Source organism: Panthera pardus, unplaced genomic scaffold (assembly GCF_024362965.1).
Source record: "Panthera pardus isolate Hobbes unplaced genomic scaffold, ASM2436296v1 HiC_scaffold_25, whole genome shotgun sequence".
Lineage (NCBI taxonomy): Eukaryota > Metazoa > Chordata > Mammalia > Carnivora > Felidae > Panthera > Panthera pardus.
Window position 1 is genome coordinate 15,981,625 of NW_026526821.1, and position 16,295 is coordinate 15,997,919.

Here is a 16,295-nt window from a genome sequence, read left to right on the forward strand (position 1 = left end):
ACCAGGGGCAGGGCCCTGGAGGTGCAGAGAAAGTGGGGGGCTGGATCTGGGATAGGGTGGTGGGCTGGAGTTGGGCGCACACAGCTATAGCCACATTTCCCAGCCTCCTTTGCACTTAGAACTGCCGCCAATGGAATGTGGGCAGAAGTGACCCCTCCCCGTGCCGCACTCCACCTCTCTTCCCCCACCTGCAGGCTGAATGCAGAGAGGCAAAGGCTTTAGGAGAGAGCACAGCCGCAGGGTGGAAGGGGACTGGGTGCCTGACTATGCAGCCCAAGGCTGCCCCACGCCAGGAGCACCTGTTCTGAACTTCTGTTGCATTAAGGCCCTGAGCTGTGGGGCCAGCCTGTTACTGCAGCTGGTGTTACCCTGACGCACGGAACAGCAGCACCTGCCGACGGGCTGGATATGGAGGGCAAGGGGGCGCTCCGGATGACCCCTGGGTCTTTCGCCTGACCGGCTGGGTGCTGGGAGAGCCTTCCGTTGACCTCACTCCCTAGGAATCCACTCCTGCCGCCCAGCGCTGAGGTGAGACCCATTCATTTCACTCTGAAATGGGTGGGTCTTCTTGGAGATTCTGGGCGAGCACGGGCAGCCTCTCTTGCAGGTGTCCAGAGCATCTGCATGACCTGGTCTCTGCTGCAGCCTTGGCATGCATCCCCTGTCCCCCCCACCCCCCATCTCTACTCCAGCAGCCCCTTTGCGGTTTTTTGTTGGTTTCAGGCACACAGAACTTTCAGTTCCTTGCACAAACTCTTGCTTTGCTTGAAACGGTCTTCTCTCCATTACACTCAGCAGCCCACATGTATCGAATGCCTGCCAGGGGCCAGACCCCGGGTGAAGCGCTTGGCAAGTATTCATGCATATTGTCATCGCGATCTCCTGCGCCGTAGGCCTGGATGGCCGATGCCCTGTTCAGCCTCAGCTCCCAGTTCATTGGACATCTCCTTCCCTGACCCCTCCGCGGGCGGCCTTCTCTGTGCCGCCAGAGGCCTCTGAGTTCCTGCCGTCTTCCCTTCTTTCCAGTGCATTGGGATCCTCACATTCCATATCTATGCTCCCCCTGAGGACAGGAATCCTACCTTGGTCCCCTCTCTGTCCTCAGCACCCGGATCTGGCACAGCGCACACCTGGTGGCTGCGAACGGAGGAGCCACAGCCGCCTGCAGAAGTTAAGAGCATGCACTCTGCACCGTGACTGCCTGGGTTCATATCGCAGTTCTGCTGCTTACCAGTGTGTGGACCTGGGATGCCTCAGTCTCCCCACCCCCAGTAAAAGGGGTTTGGAAAAGCTCCTATCTCATAAGGTGCTGTGCTCGACAGAATGGCCCCCCAAAGATGCACACATTCTTTCCCTGGCACCTGTAAATAGGTTAGGGTACGTGGCAGAGAGGAGGGGGCGGTTGCAGGTGGAAGGAAGGTTGCTAATCAGCTGACCTGGAGACGGGAGGTGATCCTGGACAGCCTGGGTGAGCCCGGTGTCCTCAAAAGGGTCCCTACACGTGGACACAGGAGGCAGAAGAGGGACAACCGTTAGAAGAAATTGGCCTGACGTCGCTGGCTTTGAAGATGGAGAAAGGGGCCACAAGCCAAAGAGAGCAGGTGGCTTCCAGAATCTGGTAAAGGCAAGGAAGTTCCTCCCTAGAACCTCCGGAAGGGAATGCAGTCCTGCCAGCATCTCAGTTTCAGCGCAGTTCATCTGTGTGACCCGGGTAGCCCTCCACCCTACGGAAGTGGAAGATGGCACGTTGGTGTTGTTCGAGCCGCCACGTCTGTGACCATTTCTGGGAGCAGCAGCAGGGACGGCTTCACCGATGTGAGCATCGAAGGAGCCCATAAGCCGGAGGCACCAAGAGCAGCATCTGCCCCTGAGGACCATCTGGAAGTGTTAGGCACTGCCTCAGACGTCACAAGTGAGCGAACGCCTAGGCCCATAGAGATGTTGTGGCGTGTGCTCTGACTCACTTCTCTTCCTGAGGAGCCAGACCGCGGCTCAGAGACCCAGAAGCAGGATTCTGGCGCTGCAGCCTTATTTGTAGCTTTTCTATTCTTTTTTTATTTTTTATTCAAAAAAAATCTTAAAAAAATTTTTTTTTAGTGTTTATTTATTTTTGAGAGAGAGAGACAGAACATGAGCAGGGGAGGGGCAGAGAGAGGGAGACACAGAATCCTAAGCAGGCTCCAGGCTCTGAGCTGTCAGCCCAGAGCCTGATGCGGGGCTCGAACCCACGAACTGCGAGATCGTGACCTGAGTCGAGTGGGACGCTTAACCGCCTGAGCCACCCAGGCGCCCCTTAAATTTTTTTAAATGTTTATTTATTTTTGAGAGACAGAGTGCGAGCAGGGGAGGGGCAGAGAGAGAGGGAGACACAGAATCCGAAGCAAGCTCCAGAATCTGAGCTGTCAGCACGGCTCGAACTCACGAACTGCGAGATCATGACCTGAGTCAAAACCAAGAATCGGACACTTAACTGACTGAGCCACCCAGGCACCCCTGTAACTTTTTTGATTCCTGCCCAGACTTCAGAGGGGCAAGACCCGGGGCCACAGTCTTGGGGGGATGGGGAAGCACCGTGGATTTACAGCCTGAGAAGGGCCTGAGAAGAACTTTCCGGGGACAATTCACGATCCTGGTCATTGACACAGCTGGAGTCAACGAGGCTTGGGTTCAAATTCCAGCTCTTCCACTTTCCCAGTGGGTGAGTGTGGGTAGAACACTTCTCTGGCCTCGCTTCTCCCATGTGAGAAATGAAAGTGATAATAACGCCCCCTTCATGGGACCGCATCGAGGATTATAGAAGATGTTGTGTGCCATTTTCCAGGTGCCCAGTAGCAGCTCACTGCTTTTCCTCCCTTTTTACAACTGTCTGCCTGCAGATGTCAGGAATTCTTTTTCTGGAAGTGCGTGTGTGTGCCAGGCACATTCTCCCACATTACTGACGGGGCCCTCCCTTTCTAGTGCAGGAAACCATGGCACAGGGAAGGCGCCCTGCTTGTCCCGTCCTCACAGCCAGGCAGGGACTGAGCCAGGACTCGAACTCGGGGCTGCGCGGTCCCCAAGGTCATGATCCTTCCAATACACCATGGTGCTTCGTCAGGCAAGATGCCACCGGCTTTATCACCCCCCCCCCCGCCCCCATTGCCTCTCTGGATTCCACCTTCCTCTTCCGAAGATGGAGCTGAGGAGAACTGGCTGGCCGCCTGCCCCCACCGTCATCGTGAGGACCCTGTGACACCCAGCTGGTTTGTCAGATGTGCCCACTGAGGGTGGGTATTATTGGGGCCATGCTGGAGCTGTCTGGCCCCGCCGGGCAGGTGACTGTGCCCTGTGCTTGGCATTTTTGGTTCAGCAGCTCTATTTTAAGCCAGAGGAGGTTAGAGTTTGTGTGTGTGTATTTCTCAGCTTGCAAAACCGTCAGCTGAGCCATCACCAAAAACAGCAACACTCAGAGGCACCCCCTTCAGCTGCCCCCCCCACCTGCTCCCCTTCTTCCCACTCTGGGAACTTGAGGGGACCCAGTGATTTTCCTCTGTCCCTTCATGCCGGAGTCCCACGCATGGCCCCTCAGTGAGGCCACTGATCTTCTTCCAGAGCCCCAGGGTTGCCAGCTCTGAGGACAACAAGAAGGGTGATCCCAGTCCCCAGCTGGACCCTGGGTGCCTTTCAGAGCACTTCACATCCCTTATGAGTCTAGAGCTTTCTGAAAACTTTGTGAGCCAGGCAGGCCATGCCATTCATGTCAGAGGGAAGACCCAGGATCAGGGAGGGAGAAGGGACTGTCATCCAAGGTGGCACATGGTAGGGCAATAATCCAGAAAGAACAGGAGTTTCTGAGTCAGATCTCTGTTCTGTCTTCGACAAATGACGTCACCTTTGAGCCTCAGTTTCCTCATCTGTGACATGGGAGTACCAGTAGTTCTGTACTGGTCCCAGCACATGTGAGTACCCCTTACACCCAATTAATGTTGTCTTTTCCTTTTCCACCCCAATTATTCCCCAGGCCTCCTGGGATCTCAAAGGATTGATTTTTATAGTTAGAATATAGTTCAGTAATTTTCCAGAAGCCTGGAGGGCTCAGGCATTTTTCCTGATAAGATCTCTGTCTCTTGTCTCCGTCCTTAAAGAATGGATCATTTGGGCCTCAGGTACCAGCTTCTTGGAGGTGGCAGCTGTGACCTTTCTGCAGCTGGAGGATCATTGAGGGATCTGGGCTGCAAGATGTTAAAAAGCTGCCTCTCGCTAATTTAAAGAAGGTTATAGGTAGGATTTGGGGGTCTTGCAGAATCTTCCAGGCACTGGTTCGAGGGGCCCAGAGAGATGGAACCTACCGGAAACACCATAGCTGTACCCAGTGTGTGTTGGTGGGGGGGGGCACCATTGTCCCTAGGCTGATGGAGATACTGGTCAGGGGACAAGTGGCAGCTGAGCATGACCCTGTCCCTGACTGTCGGGACCCGCCAGAGCTGCTCAAAGGACTCCTGACACGGAGTCTGCGGCCATTCGGTCTGAGCCATTGGGAGTTTGGGCTAGTGGAGATATTAAAACTTTTGTTCTGGTTAATAATTAAAAAAACTAACTGACGGGGGTGGGACACTGCCTGGCTCAGTCAGTAAAATGCTCAACTCGATGTCAGCTCACGTCACGATCTCATGACTCGTCAGGTCGAGCCCCGCATCAGGCTCTGTGCTGACAGCGCGGAGCCTGCTTGGAATTTTCTGTGTCCATCTCTCTCTGCCCCTCCCCCGCTCTTTCTCTGTCGCTCTCAAAAATAAAAATAAATAAATAAACAGTAAGAAAACTACCTGAAGGGGGAATGGAGAGTTGTGAAACCATTCTGTGTCCTTTAGTGTATGCCTGAGAATTTTCACAATAAAATGGTTTTTCATTTATTATTTTTTTAAAATGTTTATTTCTGTTTGAGAGAGAGAGAGAGAGAGAGAGAGAGCGGGGGAGGGGCAGAGAGAGAGGGAGACAGAATCGGAAGCAGGCTCCGGGCTCTGAGCTGTCAGCACAGAGCCCGATGCGGGGCTCGAACTCAACTCACAGACCGCGAGATCCTGACCTGAGCCGAAGTCGGCCGCTCAACCGACTGAGCCACCCAGGCGCCCCGCACAGAATTATTTTAAATGATAAACACCTAGAACATTTGCCATTCTTGAGCTGCTAATTGGCTTTTAGCATTGTCCTCCTTACAGCAGCTACAGGATCTATCTTCTGATTTCTGACGGGGGGGGTTTATTTCAAGCGGAACAAGGATTTGAAGATACTGTGTAGCAACTCAAGTGCAGAATCTCTCTCTCGTGGCAGGTTTTTTCTGGATCTCTTGTCATTGTTTCTTCCACGCCTAAATTGACAGTGTTTTTTAGCAACTCGTCTCTATCGAATTTTCATAAAAACAAATCTCTTCCTTTTTGCACTCGTATTTCATCAGTCTGTGGAATATCGTTACAATAACAAGTGTGGCCGGTGCAAACTGGTTTGGGAACAGGCCCAGCAGATTCTTGGCAAACGTGCCATTTGTCTTAGCTCAGGCTGCCAAAACAGAATCCCAGAGATGAGGTGGCTTAAACAGGAAACTTTTATTTCTCACGGTGACAGAGGCTGGAAGTCTGAGATCAGGGGGTCGGTGCGGCTGGTGAAAGTCCTCTTTCTGGTTTACAGATGGCCATCTTCTTGTTTTCTCCTCGTATGGCAGAGAGGGGAGAGAGGAGGCAAGTTCTCTCCTATTTCTTCCTACAAGGGCACTAATCCCATTCATAAGCGCTCCCCACTCTTGACCTTATCTCCCGATACTTTCATATTGAGGATTAGGATTTCAACATATGAATTTGGGGACGGGAGGTGCACAGACTTTCAGCCCACAACACCATTCTGTGGGAGGCAGCAGAATGGAATGCTAGGCAGTGGCCCACTAGCTGTGAGCTTTCATTGTGCCTGGGGCAGGAGTGTCGTGTTCCAATGAAATGCAGAGCACTGGTTAACCTGGTGGGCTGATTAAACAGACATTGGTAAAGAAAGCTTCTACCTAGTGTGGAATCATCTCTGAAAGACATCTGCCCAGATGGAGACTACACTTCCCAGCCTCCTTTGCTTCCTAGCGTGACCACATGACTAACCCGCACCAATGGAATGTGAGTGGGCGTGGTGAGTGTCATCTCTAGGTGGGGCCTTTAAGGAGCAGGTGAACTTCTCCACCCTGAGGGCAATCTAGCTGCAGAAGTCTCCCAAGGTCCCAGAGTTTGGTGGAGCCATAACCTGTAAGCTACCTGGCTCACCACATGAAGGAACTCCAGCCAGGAACACCTGCTTTGGACTATTACGTGAGTAAGAAATAAACTTCTATTGCATTAAGCGGCTGAATTTGGGGGTTTGCTTGTTATAGCAACTGCCGTTACCCTAATTAATGAACTTACCTTATAGGGCTGTTGTGAGGGTTAAATTCGATGACATACACGTAACAGACTCTTTAAATGGGGCTTCTGTTGCCTCCTATTTCCACTTAAAACCACAAGGTGCTAGATACCCCCTATTTCCAAAAAGCCACGAGACACATGTCTGTAGGACCTTCTTAGGGACATCATACCAGGTTTTCTCCTACCCCATCCCCACCCCCTCAGCCTCCATAAGCAGAAGATTAGAATATGAGAATGATTTTCTAGAACAGGGAGAAACGACATGCCTTTTCTTCTCTGCTTTCTTGGGGAAAGAACAAAGGGATACTCCCCTTGTCCTCATAGATCCTGCTTGTAGAGACTTGGGGTTCCTGCCAGAAGCGGTGAGTGGTATCTGATTCTCCAACTGCTTGCACATCTGCCCGCAGAGTCTGAGCTGGAAGAAAGTGGTTCAAGAGAGATGGCAGGGCGGAGGGCATCCCGCACCCCCAGCCATTTGGCCATGCAAGGATGGGAGAGCTTCCCGTGAGCTGAGTAGGTGCTGGGCCATCTGCTCAGTATCCTGCCCAAAAGGGATGATCGTTTTGCTTTCCAGGAAAGAGGACTCTGGCAGAAAGAGGCTATGAAGTGTACTTCTGGGGACAGGGTCTCAGAGAGGTCCACGGGTCCTAGATTTCCCTGAATAAGCTACTCACGTGGCCCAAGGATACCAGCCTTCGGACACTGGACACACAGAAGGAATCCATCCCCCTGAGATGATCTCAAGCAACACCAGCTTGATTTTTGCCCCCTTTCCTGTACTGCTCCCTCCAGGCCTCGCAACAGGAGAAGCTAGAACTTAGAAGGGGTGGGGTGGGAAAGTGTTAAAGGGACCCTCACACTGCTTTCAGTGCTGCAGAGATTAAAAGCAAGATTCTAGAGCCAGACATTCTGGGTTTGAATCCTGTGTCAATAACTTACTAGCTGTGTGGCCTCAGGCAAGTTACCTCACCTCTCTGGGCCTTAGTATCTGTCAGATGCTTTTAGTATATGTGCTGCCGAAGCGAGCGCTGTAAGATGCTTTTAATAATAGTACCTACCACCTAGTGTAACAAGGTGCACCTACTTAGGCTACTTAACAGTTTGTTACATTAAATAACAATGCATTCTTGAAGTGAAGGGTCAGTCCTGACTTAGCAGAAGTGTTCAGTAGGATATGATGAGGTATCTCAGCCCGACTAAAAAGCATGGGCAAGGAGAGGTTTGATGCAATGTGTTCAAAGACAACAGCTGAAGAAAAACTAAACCCCGCCTGTGTGTCTCCTCGCTAAGTTCGGATTATTCAATAAACCAGTGATGCAGGTCAAATATTTCCGATCACTTGGGGACACGTTGAAACCCTCAGTACGTATTAAGTATTATTGTTATTCAGACTTCTGCCAGGTCAGGGATCAAATCCTCTGTAAGCTTTATTAGTCTGGAGTGATAAGAATGGCTATTTGTGTGGTCTCCCACTTTTTGGTCTTCGTAAACCACCAAATTACATGAAATTATTTGTGAGTCCGAATAACACCGCCAACTCCCTTTGCAAAGTGAGAACAATGGGGGAAATCCACAAGCGTTATTTATAGGCATCCTCATTTTATAAAAGAATCAATTTCATAACCCCTCAAATTAGAGAGGTCATAAGTTCAGGGTAAAGGCCAGTCCTACAGATGGTACCCATTTAACTTGATGAAGTTCCACTGCCTTGCCCTTATTTTCAGTACCAGTTCACCGGCTGGTGTCTGAAGACCTCAGACATACATTACATAGAGTTTGCAAACCTCTCGAGCTATTGTCTCCTGTCCTCATGGCCGCCCTGTAAGCCTGGGATCATGGTCTGCATTTTCTCCACGAGGCTGTGGAAGTCCAGAAAGGTTGGATGGCCTGTTCAGGTTCACCCAGCTGGCGCAGTAAATCAAGCCTGGCCCCAGAGTCTTGACGTTCCTGGAAAAAATTTGCCTTTTCCTCTGGGTTGCATACGTGTTGCAGGGGTCTCCGCTCTATGTGGTCACCCAAGGACACAGGCCTTTTTTTCGTGGCTCTGTCCTGCCCTAAAGCAGAGACTCTTACCCCGGAGTCAAGGGATCTATGGATGGAATTTAGGGATTTATGGACTTGAGAGGGAAGAGAATTGCATCTTTATTTACACTCACCTCTAGCTGACTCTTAGCACGTCCTTCGATTAGGAACGTGGACAACAAAGTGGCATTAGCTGTACCTACTTGTTGCCGATCGAAGTCACAGGTATTGTCGCATCACGTTGCAGTTAATTGCAGACAATCACCACGTTGAAATGACGGTAATTAGACTCGATCTTGTTTACTGTGTTAAAATGAAGCACATATGTAACTATCTCACTTTTTTTTTTTAATTTTAGTGACCATATTTCAGTAATTTGTTTCCTTTGTAACCCCATATATGTTATTTTATGTATTTAATATTACTAATCGGAGAAGGAGATCATAGATTTTACCAGTATAGGCTCGCAACCCTCTCTTGAGCTTCCCGGGTATAGTCTGAAACCAGCCTCCACTTGAGGAGCACAGGGAGAGACCCAAGAGAGAGATGGGCCACTCCAGGTTGGTAGGTGGCAGTTTTAATAATGGCAAAGGGAACTCCCATATGAGGCTTGTCCCAGGCAGCAGGAAGATGAATGGATCCCTGCACCTGCCCACCAAATCTTAAGGGTTCATGAAGGGGGCCCTAACTGGGCTCAGTCACATACACTGTGTGGGTGTTTTCAACACCACATCACCATCTCATGGCTGTGTCCTTGGAGCAGGCTCTGGGAACAGGAAAGGCAAGTGGAACCCACATTCCAAGGGCAGGGGAGAGGCTGAGGAGCCTCTGAGTACTGGGTCCAGCTCAGGGGTCAATCGTTAGTCGTGTCTTTTTGATCGTGGTCCCCAACAAACAGCTATGTGAGGGGACCTAGGCTCACAGAGAACAGTTAAGAGCAATGTTCTAGGGGCGCCTGGGTGGCTCAGTCAGTGAAGCGTCTGACTCTTGGTTTCGGCTCAGGTCATGATCTCATGGTTCGTGGGTTCAAGCCCCACACCGGCTCTGTGCTGACGACGCAGAGCCTGCTTGGGATTCTCTTTCTTCCCCTCTCTCTGCCCTTTCCCTGCTTGCTCTCTGTCTCTCAAAATACATACACATGAAAAAAAAAAAAAAACCCTTGGAGCCCTCTATTGGGTCCTCTGGATGGGACCAGTGGACAAAGGCAAAGAGCAAGTGTGGAGGAATGTAAGTGGGGTGCTTATGGTTCAGATCTGAAATCCTATCCCACGGCCAGACTTCAGTCCCCTGGCCAGAAGGTGGGGTCTCTCTCTGGGTGCCCAGGAGGAAGAGAGAGACAGTTTGGAGAACAACCAGCCACCCTCTGCCCCATTGTCATATCACTTATAAGGACTCAAATTTAAGGAGACACTGAGATGCCTGGTCTCGCCAATTTCCATGGGGGGCAGGTGCCGGCCACCAGGGGTCCATCTTGCTCGTCTCATCTGCAGGGTCATCAAGGCTGGTGTTGATGGAGGTGGTGCTGGGGGCAGCTGAGTATGATCTTCTCAGATCCTTCTGTTCTTCCAACATGCTGTCTGCTTTGTGTCCCGAGAACCCACAGTCTGTCGGGGGCTGGTGAAATTAGGACAAAATGTACATCCTTGAAAATATAATTATAGCTCCAATGTATGTAGGGCTTTAGAGTTTGCCAAGCACTTCCATCAGCCTGGACTTCTCTGGTCCTCACCACAGCCCTCAAGCAGGGAAGGGCAAAGATGACCGTGTTCATTACAGTTGAAAACTGGGCTCGGAAAGGAGAATTCAATGCTCAAGGTCACAAACCGGAGGTGGAATCAGGGCTAGAACCCAAGTCTGTCACCATTCAGCAGGCATGTGGTAAATACCTACCGTGTGCCAGGTCCTGTGCTGGCTTCAGGGACACGAGGATGAATCAGAAATCTACTTGGCTTCTAGGGAGCAGAGCCCAACAGAAAAGCCAAGAATAGACTGGTAATTACACTACCATATACAATTATATTTGTCAAGACTCTTTTAATTCAAGTGATAGAAACCCAACTCAGACTGGTTTAAATAGAAACGGAATTTATAGGTTCACATAACTGAAAGGTTTAGGGAGGTATAACTTCAGGCATGGCTGGACCCAGCAGCTCATACCCTATTGCCTGGCATCTGTCTCTCTTAATTACTTGGCTCTGTGTGACTTCATTTTTCAGGCAGTCTCTTCTCAGGGTGGCAGACGTAGCCTCTGGCAACTGAAAGCTTAGCCAGTGACCATTTGGCTACTTGAGTCAAAATGATGGTAATTGTTCGCCACTGATCCCAGTTGTTCCAGAAACATTCTTGAGGCGTTGCAAGGGATGGCTGACCTGCCTACCTGACCTGTGTGTGCTATTCTGGATGCCGATAAGGTGGGGATGGGGTGGAGCCATAAGACTGAAGGAGCCTGAGTCTCTTAATCATTTTGTGGAGGAGACTATCACCCAGAAGCACCTGTTAGGAGTGTTATGTAACTGAGAAATAGACTTTGGGGTTTAGCTAGTAAGCAGTGATGTGGCAAGGCGGGGTCATGGTGTTGGAGTGGTGTACCCCCAGAGGCAGGTGATAAAGGGGTGCATTGTTTTTAAAGACTTTTAAAACTCGTATAAAACTGGCTAAATTTGATCTGCTCTTTATTATCACACATGCCAGTAAATCTAAACATGGTCAGCGGTAAAATAGTCCTTCCTGGGGAGCCTGGGTGGCTCAGTTGGTTGGGCAACCAACTTCAGCTCAGGTCATGATCTCGCGGTTCGTGGGTTCAAGCCCCGTGTCGGGCTCTGCGCTGACAGCTCGGAGCCTGGAGCCTGCTTCGGATTCTGTGTCTCCCCCTCTCTCTGCCCCTCCCCTGCTCACGCTTTGCATCTCTCTGTCTCTCAAAAATAAATAAACGGTAAAAAAAATTATGATGAAGACCCATATGTACACCACAGTGATTAAGGACACATTACAAATATGACTGTTGACAGGAGATTTTAAAATACATGTAGATTTCTTTGGGAGATCGAATTGAGATAGTTGAGAAATCTGAGCGAACGGCCTTGGGGGGACTTCCCATTAGGCCCCCAGACTGGCCACCTGGAGTGAGCGGTGACACAGTGTGGATGCCACGGTTCCCAAACCTTGGGCTTTGAGTGGGGTGCGAGTGGGGCACGGAGCAGGGATCGAGAGAGGACAGGAGGGCAAGGGGATATGAATGGGATGTCTCCAAGCCTGGGGGATGCAGGAGGGTTATCAGGACCTGGAGGTCCAGTCCTTGAAGCGAGGAGAGGGTGAAAGTCAAAGTCAACCGCCGGTGCTTGGCTGCCTGCTGGCTTCAGGGCTGGGGAGAAGCTGCTGAGGCAGCTCATGTTAATGTCCCCTTCTTACCAAGAGTGGATGAAAAGACCTAGCCCAGCGGTGGGATTCAGAACGCTTTTATGAAAGCCAGTGGTGAGGGGCCAGGAGGCAGTGAATAGGCCACAGATAAGAACCAGACCAGTATGATGGGACCACTCACAACTATGTTCATTGGCCAACCTCAGGGTGTCCAAGAGGCCCGGGCTCCTGCCCTTGGGGTCCCCCTGATGTTATAATCAATCAAAGCAGAAGAGGACAAAGTTCTTGAGAATCAGCTAAATCACGACCCTGTTGCTGAGGATGTGGCTGACATCCCAGACCACGTTGTAGCCACGGAGAGGCATGTGACAGTGAGGCTGCTGGAGCTGCCCCTTGAAGAGGGCACCCAGCCTCTTGTTAGTGGAGCAGCCAACACGTGTGTATGTGTGCGGGAATGATCGGGAAGAGAGGGAGAAATGGGAAGACGTGGGAGTGGAAAGGGGGACTTCCCGGTAAGTCACCCGAGAAGGTGAGAGTGGTGGGAGCCAGGGCACAATGGGAAGGTTGACCTCAGGTAGACATGGCAGCTGCGACTAATGGAGAATAATCTGGGGGTCATCCAAGTGAAGACGTGGGGGAAAGAGTGCTCCTGGCGGGGGGTGGGGAGCCCAAGCCGTCCAGTGTGGTGGGGCGCAGAGGAGGCGGGAAGACAAAGCAGGACCCCGTGAGTCCTGGACGGGGTCTGGACCCAAGCCAGAGGGCAGCTCTGAGCCTCGGAGGGGTTTAAGCAGAGTGACATAACCATAACTGGGCTCCAGAAGCAGCTCCCCGCTGCATAGTCTGGCCACTGGGAGGAGGGAGCTGGATTGTGGACGAGGGACTCGGAGTCGTGGAGGGGGTGGGCCAGATTAAGGTGGGCACCTCTCGCTCAGGGCGGTGCAGGGGTCCTCAGAGGCATCCGTGTAGTGTTTGGAGTCAAGAAAACTGTGGCGCTGGTGCAAACAGTAAAGGATCCCACTTCTTCCCTGCCTTCGGGCAAGGCCCTTCCAGGCGGAGACGCCCTGCCCGCCCGCCTCCCAGGGCTCCTCCCCGCCGGGCATCTCGGCCGTTCATGCGCGCGAGTGCCACAAGGGGGCAGCAGCGCACCACCGTCCTCTCCCATTCTCCACTGGAGCCACACTCCTGATTAACCTTACAGTTTTAATGAGGCGGACGACTTATTAAAACAGACTTCTGGGCCCCGTCTCAAGAGTTTCTGTGAATCTGGAATGGGACACAAGGTATTTGCGTTTCTAACCAGTTCCCAGATGATGCTGATGCTTCTGGTCCGGGGACCCCACTCTGAGAACTACTGAGGTTGAGTGTTGGGTGGGGATGGGGTGAGCTCTGACCCACCCAAACATGGCCACTGGGAAATCACTGCCAACCGGGCAGCCACTCCCATTGGACAACGATGGCGTATTTACTTTTCTAAGCCCCCATTAAATCCCTTTTTCAAAATGCTGAATGAAGGTATATCATTTCATTCATTCAATAAGGACCAAGCCTGGTTCTGTCCTCGGTGTTGTTCTAAGTCCTGGGAATCCAGGAAACAAAGCAGAAAAAATAGGTCCCAGCCAGCACTTGTGGAGTCAGGCAACAAATAATAAATGTTTCAAACAAGTCAGGTAGTGTGTTAAAACATGGTACGTGCTACGTGCATCAGAGGGACGGAACAGGGTGGCTGAGGCAGGTTCTCTGTGAAGTGTTTACTTTGTGAGTCAAACTTGAAAGAAAGTGAGGGGATTAGCCATGGGGAAACTTGGGGGAAGATTATGCCAGGCAAAGGGAACAGCCAGTGCAAAGGTCCTGAGGTGGGAGAATGTCTGGCATGTTCAAGAGACAGCCAGGAGGACCATGAGGTCAGAGCAGCACGAGCAAGGGGGAGAATAATTGAGGATGAGGGCAGACAGGTGACTGGGGCACAGTGAGGGGTGCTGTAGGTTGTGTGGAGGCCTTTAGATGTTCTCAGGTGCAGGAGCGGCGTGGTCTGGCTTGGCTTGAACAGGATCCCTCTGCACACACGGCAAGGAGCAGGGTGGAAGTCAGGAGAGCAAGAAGAGGGTGTGAGGTCATCGGGGCAGAGATGATGGTAGCCCTGGCTGGGGAGCGGTGGAGAGGACAGGGTGGTAAGAGTTTATACACACCAGCAAACCCCATACTTGTCTGTATTTCCATAACTAAATGGCCGGGTCAATGTGATAATCTACTCCTCTGTGCAGCGACTCAAATTCCCGACCTTAACTCATGTCTCTATGTCAGTCTATGATCTTTGATCGTCTTTGATCTCCAGCTGCCTCTGGCCACACTGTCCTAGGTGACCACTGCATCCTCGAACTCAAGGCATCGAGGACACCCCCTCATCTGCCACCTGTAGAGCCTCCACCACTCTCCCGGGTTTCTGTTGGTGGCCCCTCCACTCTGCCGCCCTCCAGCCCAAAGCCCAGGGCCGTATTGGGTATCTTAGTTCCCCTGCTGCTCACGTGCATCCTTCAAACCAGATCTCACAGGCAATGTCAGGCTCTGCTGATTCTCCATCTGTTCCCTCTTTCCCATGCCCACAGCCACCTGTCCAGGCCCGTGGGCCTCACCCCTGAACACTGCAGCGACTGCTCACAGGGGAGCCTGGTGGCCAGGGGCACGGGCTCTCGAGCAGGATTCTCTGGGTTTGAATCCTGGTTCTGCCCCTGTGAACTTGGGGCTGTTTCCTCAATTTGCCATCTCAGTTTCTCTGTCAGTGAAATGGGCATAATTATACTTCAAATGTTATTATGAGGGTCAAGTGAGAGATTACATAGAAGATGCTTGGAGCAGAGTCTTGTATGTGGTTAGAACTCAATAAATACTAGCTCTTTTAGCATTAATTTTTAAAGTTCATTATTTTGAGAGAGAGAGAGAGAGAGAGAACACAAGCAGGGGAGGAACAGAGAGAGGAGAAGAGAGAGAGAGAATCCCAAGCAGGCTCCACACTGTCAGTGCAGAGCCCGATGCGGGACTCAAACTCACAAACCGTGAGATCATGACCTGAACCAAAATCAAGAGTCCGACACTTAACTGACTGAGCCACCCAGGCGCCCCAGCTCTCTTATTATTTATGCAATAAGTCTTTATTGAGTACTTATTGTATAGAGACCTCCATCTACTGGAAGATGATCGAACCCAGGAAGAAGAGTGCAGACCCCAGCAATTCCACTCTTGAATGTTGATCCAACAGAAGTGTTCATCAATATCCAGCAGAAGACACGGGCTAGAATGACACCCTATTCATAATAGCCCCCATCCGGAAACTACCCATCAGGCATAGAACGGGTAGAGAAAATGTAGTCTATTCGTGCAAAGGAATAATACCATAGTGATGAGAAGGAATGCACGATTGTTACCTGCAACGACATGGATATTTAACAAGTATAAATGTAACGGGGAATGGCTGGGCCCAGCACCTCCAGCTGTGGGTTTCAGTGGGGGGTAGTCTGATTTTCACCTGACCTGTGCCCCCAAAATGACCTCCTCTTCTTTACAAACAAAATTCCCAGCCTTTGCCTCATCTCTTTCCCTGACTTGCCAAAGAACCGTGAAGGCAGGACAATAATAATAGCCTGTATTTCGGGTGAACACAGAGGAATTACCGCGACCTAATATGGGAACTCATCAACACAGTGATCCTTTAGGGTGGGTACTGCTCTTTATGCCCATTTTACAGATGAAAAAACTAAAGCACTAAAAGGTCAAGTCAAGAGGATGATAGCTAAAATTGTTATTTCAGGGGCGCCTGGGTGGCTCAGTCGGTTAAGCGTCCGACTTCGGCTCAGGTCGTGATCTCGCGGTCTGTGAGTTCGAGCCCCACGTCGGGCCCTGTGCTGACTGCTCAGAGCCTGGAGCCTGTTTCAGATTCTGTGTCTCCCTCTCTCTCACCCTCCCCCATTCATGATCTGTCTCTCTCTGTCTCAAAAATAAATAAACGTTAAAAAAAATTAAAATTGTTATTTCAGTCTCAGAATACTCAACAACCCTCTGTGTAGAGCGCTGCTGTTCAGCCCACTTTAGAGAAAAGGACCCTGAGGCACAAAGAAGTTAGGTACCCGCCTAAGATCATAGCAGGAAACAGCAGAGCTGGGTTGGGCCGGATGGCCAAGCCCACTCTGTGCAGCTCTGTTCACAGCTGCTTGATAGTGAGGTCACAGGCCTTGTAGCCAGATGGCCCAGGGCCCAGCACCACAATCCTAGGACAACCCGTTACTCTGGGTCTCAGTTTACCCATCTCTAAAATGGGAATATCGATAGCGCTTTCCTTTAGGGATGTCCCAAGGGCAACATGCAATTGTGGGTAAAGTGCCCGGAAGCAAGGGCCCCACATGCAGGAATCATTGGACACAGGTCTGTTGTCCTCATCCTCGCACTCACTGTTTCTAGGGATATTCTCCGAATTTTCCCCGGCAATGTGTTCAGAGTTTACCCCTGTGGAGC